At 36.8% G+C, this 11,144-nt stretch overlaps 1 protein-coding gene across 6 annotated transcripts in view; it reads left to right on the forward strand.

Moving 5' to 3' along the window:
- LOC106881659 (cAMP-dependent protein kinase regulatory subunit) overlaps positions 1 to 11,144 on the forward strand; it is a 455,850-nt gene that overhangs the window by 369,709 nt on the left and 74,997 nt on the right. The window lies entirely within an intron of this gene.

An 11,144-nucleotide genomic window follows, 5' to 3' on the forward strand; every position in this document is an offset into this window, starting at 1 on the left:
GAGTGGGGTTTACACTGTGGTGTGTGTGTTATGAAAACTAATCATAGAATGAGAATATATTTATAACTACTGAATCAGTAGATTGTGTATAAGTCAAAGTCAACCAGTTGTGTTTTTTAAACCCTCCATACTGTTAATTAGATGATGTCGATCATGTTTATCTGGCCCTGCCATCAGTCCCATTCCTATTGCTGAGTGGCCATGATAGTATGGGAACTGTTACACTTACAAGAAGTGTGTATTATATACAAAATTGTGTGAATTCAGTTACAGCCTAACATTGTGCAGAAATACAACACCAGATGTTTTGTGTGTGAACACATACACATACGCATTCATGCATACACATATACACATACATTTATGGATTTATATATACTTGTGTGTGTGTGTGTGTATGTATACACATATGCATATATACATACAAATATATACAAGGAAGTGCTGAAAAGTTCCTGGCTTTGGGTAAAAGAAAATACAGGGGGATCAGTTAATTATGATTTTATTCAACGTATTTATTCAACTAATTAGGAAGAGAGTTAATTTAGACGAGATGCAGTTTGGATTTGTGCCAGGAAGAAGCACTACTGATGCTATATTTCTGGTAAGACTGCCACAGGAGAAATTCCTAACCAAAGATAAACCTCTGTACTTGACTTTTATTGACATAGAGAAAGTCTTTGACAGGGTCCCCCAATCCCTTATCTGGTGATCAATGTGGAAACTAGATGTTAGCCCTGTTTTAGTGTGTCTATAGGGGCAGGCATGGCTGTATGGTTAAGTTTGCTTCTCAACCACATGGTTTTGGGTTTGGTCCCACTATGTGGAATCTTGGGGGAAGTGTCTTCTACTATAGCCCTGGGGACAGCCAAAGACTAGTGAGTGGATATGGTAGACAGAAACTGAAAGAAGTTTAGTTTGTGTGTGCGCATGACCTCACCTGTGCTGATGTCACATAATAAGCACTCAGCCAACTCTGTGGACTGGTTGGTGTTAAGGAAGGGCATCCAGCTGTAAAAAAACCATGCCAAAGCAGACACAGAAGTATGGTGTAGGCTTCTGCCTGGCCAGTTCCAGTCAAACCGTCCAACTCATGCCAGCATGGAAGGAAGATATTAAACGATGATGATTATATATATGGGCAAATCAAAAATAAAAGTAGGAAAAACAACAAAGATCAAAAGAATGTACTCAGTGAATGTATTAGATCGATGCTCAGAGAAAGTTTAAGATTGGAAGAAGAGGGAGTAAGACATTTTGAGCATGGTTCTTTGTCAGAAAGAGGAAAGAGGAAAATGTCCAGAGAGAAGGAAAAGAATAGTCTGAGAAAGAACAAATGTGTGTATGTTTGTGTCTTCTTGTTTTGACATCACGTGACAGTTATAAATGAGTGTTGCTGTCATGCAGACAATGTCATTAATTTTCAATATTCTGTGAGAAAGTGTCTGGCAATTTAGAAAAAGTATTACCCTACCTGGAAACAGGTGAAGGCTGGTGAGAGAAAAGGGCATCCAGTTGTAGAAAATCTGCCTCAAATAACTAAATAACTAAATCCAACTCATGCAAGTATGGAAAAATGAATGTTAAAAATGATGATGCAAGGTCTAGAATCAAATGACCTCAAATCTTAGTAAGTAAGAAGGCAGACAAATCACAAATCCCTTCAGGTAGATGGCCCTGCTTGATCTGTAGAAAATGCATAAATAGAAACTCCATAAAATGTACCTGATGTAAGTGATGAACACATAAGAGGTGCAGTAATATCAGAAGAAGGTTAACATGGAAAATAGCTTTTGTGTGTGGAAGATGCACAGATACAATAAACACCGAAAATGTACAGAAAATAGACTCCATCAACTACCACTGGGGGTAAGGTAGAGGTTATGGATGGCTTCCATTATCTAGGTGACGAAATTAGTTGTGGAGGTAGATGCTCCAAAAGTGTATCTGTAAGAATAAGAATAGGCAACTTCAGAGAGCTCTTACCTCTGTTTGCAACAAAGGACCTCTCCCTCAGAATGAAAAACAGATTGTATGATACTTGTGTGTGAACAGCTATGCTACATGGCAAGTGAAACATGGGTTGTGACAGCCAAGGGCATACATAGGCTTGAAAGAAATGAAGCTAGTATTCTTCACTGGATGTGCAATGTCAGTGTTCATGTATAACAAAGTGGAAGCATCTTGAGAGAAAAGTTAAGCATAAGAGGCATCAGATGTGGTGTGCAAGAGAGATGACTGCACTAGTATGGACATGTGATGTGTATGGATGAGTACAGCTGTGTAAAGAAATGCTGATCTCTAACTGTGGAAGGAACCTGTGGTAAAGGTAAACCCTGGAAGACATGGGATGAAATGGTGAAGCATGATCTTCAAACTTTGAGCCCCACAGAGGCAATGACTAGACCTTTGGCAATATGCTGTGTGTGAGAAGACCCATCAAGCCAAGTGAAATCATAGTCATGGCCGATGCTGGTGTCATGTAACTGGAACCCATGCCGGTGGCACTTAAAAAGCACCTTTCGAGCATTGGGTCTCACAGAGGCAAAGTGGCTGATGCTGGTGATATGTGAAAAGCTCCTTTCGAGTGTTGAGCTTCTTGTTGGCAATGACAAATGACCAAGACCTTTGGCATTATGTTGTGCTTGAGAAGAAGACCCAATCAAGCCAAGTAAAATTGCATTCGTGGTAGATACTGGTGTCACATAAGCCAGTAGCATGTAAAGGCACCCATTACACTCTTGGAGTGGTTGGCAATCTAACCATAGAAACCATGCTAAATCAGATTGGAGTCTATTGCAGCCTTCCAGCTTGCCAACTCTGGTCAAACTGTCCAACCCATGCCAGCATGGATAGCACGTGTTAAATAATGATGATGATGATTACACAATGGCTACTGTGATTAGTTTTTGTATTTGGAAAGTATCGTGTTTTTAGCAATTCAGTGTGGGTGTGTGCATATGTGTAGGTGTGTGTGTGTGGGTATGAGAGAGAGAGAGATGATTTCCAGAATTATCTACTATCTGCAGAATGTCACTCATGTTGTTAATGTTATTTCTTCAAAACTAATACTTCAAAACTAATTAACATATTAACATGTAAAGCCAATATCAAAATAAGAAATTGAACTCTCCCCCCCCCAAAAAAAAAACCCATTGCAATGTTTATTTTATTATGCATTAGCAATTATCATAAATTAGTTTGGTGTCTGCTATAGGTGGACAAAGCATGAAAGCAGCTAATTAGTTTCATTGAATCGTTACTTGCTTTACATCAATTTATTTTATAGTGAAAGCTTTCTGATGCCATAAGAATCTTTCTCTATTCATCTTTACATCTAATTCTCTTTAATGCTATGTCAGTATATCTGAAAACATTGGTACAATTTCTCTCTCTGTCTAATGACTTGTTACCTTGACAACACCCTGCTACACATTGACAGCACTCAGCTGCACATTGACAGCACTCAACTGCACATTGACATCCCCCAGCTACACCTCGACTGCTGTCAGCTACACCTTGACTGCTGTCAGCTACACTTTGACAGCCCTCAGCTACACCTTGACTGTTGTCAGCTACATTTTGACAGCCCCCAGCTACACCTTGACTGCTGTCAGCTACATTTTGACAGCTCTCAGCTACATTTTGACAGCCCCCAGCTACACCTTGACTGCTGTCAGCTACACCTTGACTGCTGTCAGCTACACTTTGACAATCTTCAGCTACACCTTGACTGCTGTCAGCTACACTTTGACAGCCCTCAGCTACACCTTGACTGCTGTCAGTTACATTTTGACAGTTCTCAGCTACATTTGACAGCACCCAACTAAACCTTGACAGTACTCAACTACACTGACAACCTCAAACACAAGCTCACACAACAGAAATAAAACTCAACAATCAAACAACTAAAATTGAAAGTAAAGAGAATAAACCAAAGAAAAGCAGAAAATTGTCAAATATTTATATCTAGCATAAACAATATAATATGCTGTAAACAAAACACACCATATGAGTAATATTAGCAGAATTAAGAGCAACACTAACAACAATAAAATTACAAACTTCTGAAAGATGGGTGTTAGAGAGGGGGTGGGCAGAAGAAATTGCTGCATTCACCAACTTCTGGTACAAACAATACCAAGCCCTCAGAACTTGGTTATTGGGTAAAATTATAAGAATTCTAGAACCTAATTAAGGTCCAACTGAAGATACATCGTATAGATCCATCACCACCCTATACACAAAGCTATCAACATCTTACACACATACATGTACATGCAAGCACACACACACACACACACACACACACTAGAATGTCTCAGAGAGGAATCAATGTATCTACACAGTCCTCCACTTGGCAGGTTGCTTGACTACAACTCCCAAACCCTTCACCCCAGGTTTAATAACAGATAGGTTCAATAGGCATTGCTCTAACAACATCAGTACAACTTTCAACACTATTCCTTCTCACTTATGCACAGCATATTCAGGAGGCATAACTAGAAGCACAGGCATGACTGTTTAATTATGAAGCTTGCTTTCTGGCCATGTTGTCTTGGGTCAGTCCCACTGCATGGCACCTTGGGCAAGTGTCTTCTACTATCACCCTCAGATTGATCAAAGCCTTGTGAGTGGATTTGGTTGACAGAAGTAGGCCTGTCGTATATATTTGTGTGTATGTGCGTGTTTTCATTTCTGTGCTTCCTTGTCTTGACACCCTGGTTGTAAATGAACATCACTGACATACAAGCAATGTTGTCTGTTTTCTATCTTCTGTGAAAAACATCTGGTTGTAGGGAAATATTACCTTGCTTGGAAACAGGTGAGGCTTTGGCTGTGAAAAAAATTTGCTTCACTGAATTTCATCTGACCCATGCAAGAATGGAAAAATAGACATTAAAACAATGAGGATGATACTCAACATTTCCTGAGGAAATAATAGAAAAATACTTAGGTCTCAATGCTTATGTACCATACACCAACAACATTTAGCGTGCAATTTTTTAGTGTAACACAAGGATCCATCCTCCAATCTACTGTTTTTAACTTATACCTACAAAGCCTTCTTACCACTCTACAGACTTAAACAGAATCTCATATGCAAATAACATATCCTTTCACCATTCTAGCAACAGATTTTTTTTCTTGAGATGCTAGACACAGGCATGGCTGTGTGGTAAAAGGCTTGCTTCCCAGCCACACTGTTGTAGGTTCAGTCCCACTATGTGGCACCTTGGTCAAGTGTCTTCTTCTAAAATCTTGGGCTGACCAAAGCTTCGTGAGCAGATTTGGTAGACAGACTGAAACAAGCCTGTTCTGTGTGTGTATATATATATATATATATATATATATATATATATATATATATATATGTGTGTGTGTGTGTGTGTCCTGTCTGTCTGTGTTTGTCCCCACTCCCACTTGTCAACCAGTGTTGCTGTGTTTACGTCTCCATAACATTAGTGGTTTGGCAAAAGAGATCGATAGAATAAGAAAAAAAAAAGCACTGAGGTCAATTCATTGAACTAAAAATTCTTTGAGTCAGTGCCCCAGCATGGCTGTCATCTAATGAATGAAACAAGTAAAAGAGAGACATTAAATTTTAGTATTTATAGCTAGTTCTCTTGTGTTTGTCTACTACTTGAATATTTTTACAGGACTGGTTACATCAGAATGTTTCCTCTTTAAAAAAAGAATCTAACATCAATTATTTGCTTTGTTACAGTTTGTTATGGAAATAGTCAGATGTCTTTTGATGCTATCCACCTAAATAAAGTTGACTTCTATTCTTGAAAGAATCAATATAATTTGAGCTAACCACAAATTAATCTATTTTTGTTCCAAACTTAAGAACCCTTCACACAAACTTAACCCTTTTACTGTGGAATGCATTTTTATATACCAGTCTATCTTTTGTTGAGGAATGTTGTCTTTAAAACTATTTTCTTTTGAGATATATCAAGTTTATTGAGGCAACATGTCTTACAGAAAATACCAGTTCTATTTTTGGTAGATATTTATCATCATTTCTAGAGCAAGCATGATATTTAATTTTGCAGTGAAAGGGTTAAACACAAATTACTCCTTTTTTTGATGTGATTTCTAATCCCAGTACAAGTTCCTTTATTTCTAGTACTAACAGATCCATTTTTAAAAATAATTATTCTAATTCACAAGAATATTTACATTTGGACTACAACTTCAAACTGTGGCCTTATTGTTGTATTTTATCCTTAAACAAGACACTCTCTGTCAATTTGACTGAAATCTAGCTATAATTAACATTATATGGTGCAGTATTTACAATCAGCTGCAATGAAATTCTTACATGAATATCTGTACTCATTCAATTTCTTTGTGAATGTCTGACTTTACAGAACTTTGCAACCTTAATGATAGAGAAGTGAATGAGGAGCCTGTGATTATAAAAGTGTTTATCCATTGTGACTTTGACACCTGACCTAGTAGAGTGTGATTCTGATGAATCTTCGCTTAAGATTTCTGACAACTCTCATTTTCTCCAATATCTTTTCTTTAACTGAAAATTCTTCATCGAATTAACACCAGTTCTTGCTTCTACCCATGAAATGCTGCTAAATGATTGGCAACTGTTGATGTGTTTATCTCCTCAGTGGAGTATGAATGGTTGAATGGCTAGTGTCTCTTGTGTCAAATGCCAACACAATTTCAGTTTGGATTGTAGACTGACTTTTGAAAACAACTGACAGAAGCTTTTTGTAGAGATCATCTTATTGATATTTATCAATACCAGCCCTTTCACATACATTGATTGGAAACTAGATTTCATCAATGACGTCATAAAATGGATTTTATTGCTATAACGTGCTAGTCAATTAACTTCCATGAATCTTCATCGATATTTCAGTTTCTTTTTGATTTTTTCCAGAATTAATGAATTTCTGTGGAAACAGGAATGTTACCAAGCAATGTATTCCTCGACTTTCACAAGACAACATTGTCTTCCTCATTCCACTGCCTCTCTTTTCTTTCTCATGATGAAGTCTATGACCTCATTCAGTAATATCCAAAAAGTTGTTGGTTATAAAGTCTGTATATTGAGAAATGTTTATAGATTTGTTGTTTCGCCCATCAGCTCTGATCAGTTAGATGTATAATCAAAGGTGTTCTGGCCATGAATATCCATTTGTATTTTCAAGTATAGTGCATCTAAAACTATGTTATTCGATGTATATTTCTTTTAAGCTGCCAGAAGATTAGGCTACTATTTTTAGCTGTTCATGCTACTACTTAGAGGCTGTCTTTGTTGTCTCATAGCTAGACTTATTTATTGAGGATTTGTGTTAAAATGTTATATGTAAATTCAACAGAGGTTCCATTCCACATTTGCTTTAATAGAAAAAGGAGGTGGTGTGGGACCAGTTTCATTTCCTTTAACTATTTTATATTAAGAGAAAGTAGCTAGAAACTCTGTCTGTTGTTACTGTTGCGTTTTACTACATATGGTAACCGAAACTATATTAAGATGTTCCTTCTTATCGTCATTATCATCTTTATTTTTCTATGGGATTATAAGCTAAATTCACTTACCATAGAAACAGTTTCTATAGCAACTGGAGAATGGTAATATATGGTTTGGGATTATGTGTATATGCAATGACAATTCTGTTGCTGGTTACTCGTCTCAAACTAAATAATAATCTTTTGACATCATTTCCAAACATTTCTCAAGAATTCTAATGTACATTCACATATACAGACATCAGAAAATAGCACTGTGAACTATGAAAATCAGTTGTCCATTGAAAATTCTGAACTTTCATCATCATCATCATTTGATAGTCACTATTCTGTACTCTTATATTATTTGTTTATATTTTTATCTTGTATAACTTAGAAAGTGTGGGTTGGGAATAACTTGGGAGATAAGGTGAAGCAGCCAACTATGTAGGTATAGATATAATAAATACAGTATCTCCCCTCCTTACTAGAGAAGCTGATAAAAAAAAAAGGGCTTAAGAACTGAATGCATCAGATCACCGCTTATCTCATATTCTTAGAAGTTCTAAGTGAATGGTGGAGGCAGATAGAATGTTTCTACTTAAAGACTCCATTCCATTGATCTCTGATCTATTGCAAACTCCTGCTATGTGTGTTCATAGGGCTTGCAGTTTCCTCAGTATCCAGCTATTACATTGTACATTAAATCTGTTGTACGTCAACTTTGGACATGTCTTTCAATTTTACTGTTGGGTTGATAAGTACATATATTACAAATTTTACTGTGGTGTAAGATTTATTTTTCACTTGGTTGTGTAAAATGGAGATTTACATTGTGGGGCATGAGTCAGGGTTTGAAATTATGAGCTTTTAATCAGTAGTTCAGTATCTTAACCCACAACTACTATATTTGATAGTGCAGTACCTTATCCCATGACTACTATACTTGTCAGTGCAATACCTTTGCCCACAGCTGCTATCTTTTACAGTGCTGTACCTTAGCCCACAACTGCTACATTTGATAGTGCACTACCTTAAACTGTGAAGGTGCGTGGCTCAGTGGTTAGAGCATCAGGCTCACAACCATGAGATAGTGAGTTTGATTCCCAGACAGGGTTGCGTGTTGTGTTCTTGAGCAGGACACATTATTTTCATGTTGCTCCAGGTCACTCTGCTGTAGAAATGAGTTGAAATGTCATAGGTGCTAAGCTGTATTGGGCTTTGCCTTTCCCTAAGTAACCTTGGTGGCATTGAGAGGGGAGGCTGGTATGTATGGGTGACTGCTGGTCAGACTTGTGCCTTGGAGGGGAGCTTTCTAGGTGCACCCCATGGTCATTCATGACCTAAGGGGGTCTTTAACCATTTTACCTTAAACTACAGCTGTTATACTTGACTGCAAGTGGTTAAACCTCATTATTTGGACTGTCAGCATTGTTATTGACCATTATATCACAAGCCAACATAGTAACTGCTATATGATTGCTTGACCTGCAAAAATTAGCTGCTATGTCACCTTCAAATTTCTCTGTACTATTAAAAATATATATATATATATAATAAACTGGAGAATGAAGTTTTAGATACAGTTTCAATAAAAGACAGGCTGGTTCTGTTGTAATGCCTTTGAGCTTCGGTTTGTGTGATCATTGCTGACCTGGGGCTAAATAATGCAGCCATTCTATCAAGAACAAATCTTAGATGGTCACTTCCCCTGCTAAATCAGAGTTAGGTTTTTGGGCCTTTGCACAGTCTTCTGATTATACTCATCATAGTTCCTTTTTGCAGGGGATGTTTTGTGGCTGAATCCCCTTCCTGTTGCCAACCCTTTCAATTAACTCTTACATGCAGAGAAAAATGGTGTACCTATTCTGTACTGAGACACACTTTATAAATTATACACCTTTGTTGAACCATTCTTCTCTTAATTAAAGGTTGATTAATGTTATGGAAGTCGCATAAAAATACACTTCCCTGTTATAAACTAGTTTTTAGAACCCTCCAAACTAAGCTGCCATTGAAAGATATGTGGAAATACACAAGCACAAAAAATTTAAAAAATAAAGAAAAAACACAAATATAAAAAACAACCCATAATTAGATTGTATTTCTTATCTGTTGCTGTATTTTTACTGTTGTTCTGATTTATTTTCAGTGTACTGAGCTTCTGATGTTGAGAACATTATATAACAAGGGTATAATTATAATTAACTCAAGTGAAGCTAAACATAGTCTGTGTATCTGTTCATTGATAATTGTAAAAAAATGTGAGGGAGGTGACTGGAACGAAACAGTCCATTGGCGCTATTTTATACACCGTATGATCATGGTGTTAATAATATCCTCATGTCAACAATGTTGCTTTTTACTTGAATATGATCTGAACCGAAGTCATATATTTGGCTTTCACATCAAAGCTTATATGACCACTGAAAATAATAAGATTTCTGTGTGCTGTTATTAACAGACTTCATCATTGTCATTGTCCATTTTAAGTTTCCTGTTTTATAGCCTACGGAGACAGCTCCAAATTATGGGCCTGAGTTGTTATAGAGAAGTCATCACCTGATTTGATCCCAGTTGTTGATAGACCCACGAGAGACATTCTAAGTGAATACTGTAATATTTGGTGGCAGGTCACTGTTGGAGTACCACTTCCAATTGTACCTTCTGACAAACAGTGGGACTATGCAAAGAAAGGGGCAGTAGGGAACAGCATATCAAGATTTTGAACTCCACTCAGATCAGATACTTACTAAAGGATAGAAAGGGGACTTTTTAGTTCTGCCTAGGAGAAGACAACCTCTCTAGTGCTGGTGATAAAATTTATCTAGTAAACTTTGTCAAATTACTGGTGGGATGAAGGCCATCCAGCTGTAGAATGTGTAAGCAAGATCTGATCCTCCACTGATCTAAAAGGGCAGCAACTCCGAATAAGTAAACTGAATAAGGACTTCATTTGTAATGTCTTGACCAACCCATGTCAGTATAGAAAAAGTAGAAGTAAAATGATGATGATAACATAGAATCTGTTTAACACTGTCATGGGAGTAACTGAAATGGTTAGGAATAATTCTGATTCTACACATAAAGTGATTCTGCTCTAATAGCAAACAAAAAAGCGTTGGTTTTCTCCTATTTATTCATTTAAACAAGTTTTCTGTCTGTGTTTACTGTTTAATTTTCAAATTTCTGAAAAACACTGAATTTTAACAGCTTTTCAATTTGCTATCTTCGAAGCTCACACTTTTCTGCAATTATAAATCATGATGCAATCAAGCATCAGTTTTAGAAAGAGAAAAAAATGATGTTTAAATCATTGTCTTCTCAAAGTAATAATAAAGATCTCTTATATTTTTCAATTCAGTGAAACAAGAAAAAAGCATTCTACTGATATATGACAATAGTTTGTGTTTTAGAAAGCAAAGTAATGGATTTTCCACTTCTAATTGTTCATTAGTACTTTAGTTTAATCAAGCAGAATCAATATAGCTTGGAATATTTCAGAATTAATTAAATGGGTGTGGGCATTTTTACATTTTTATTAACAACTCTTATCTCACAGACAAGACATTTCTGCTGATAGCCATATATAGTTGCTGAATTGAACACAGCACAAAACACACCCCTCTCTCTCTCACACACACACACACACACACACACAC

Source organism: Octopus bimaculoides, chromosome 6 (assembly GCF_001194135.2).
Source record: "Octopus bimaculoides isolate UCB-OBI-ISO-001 chromosome 6, ASM119413v2, whole genome shotgun sequence".
NCBI classification, from domain to species: Eukaryota; Metazoa; Mollusca; class Cephalopoda; order Octopoda; family Octopodidae; genus Octopus; species Octopus bimaculoides.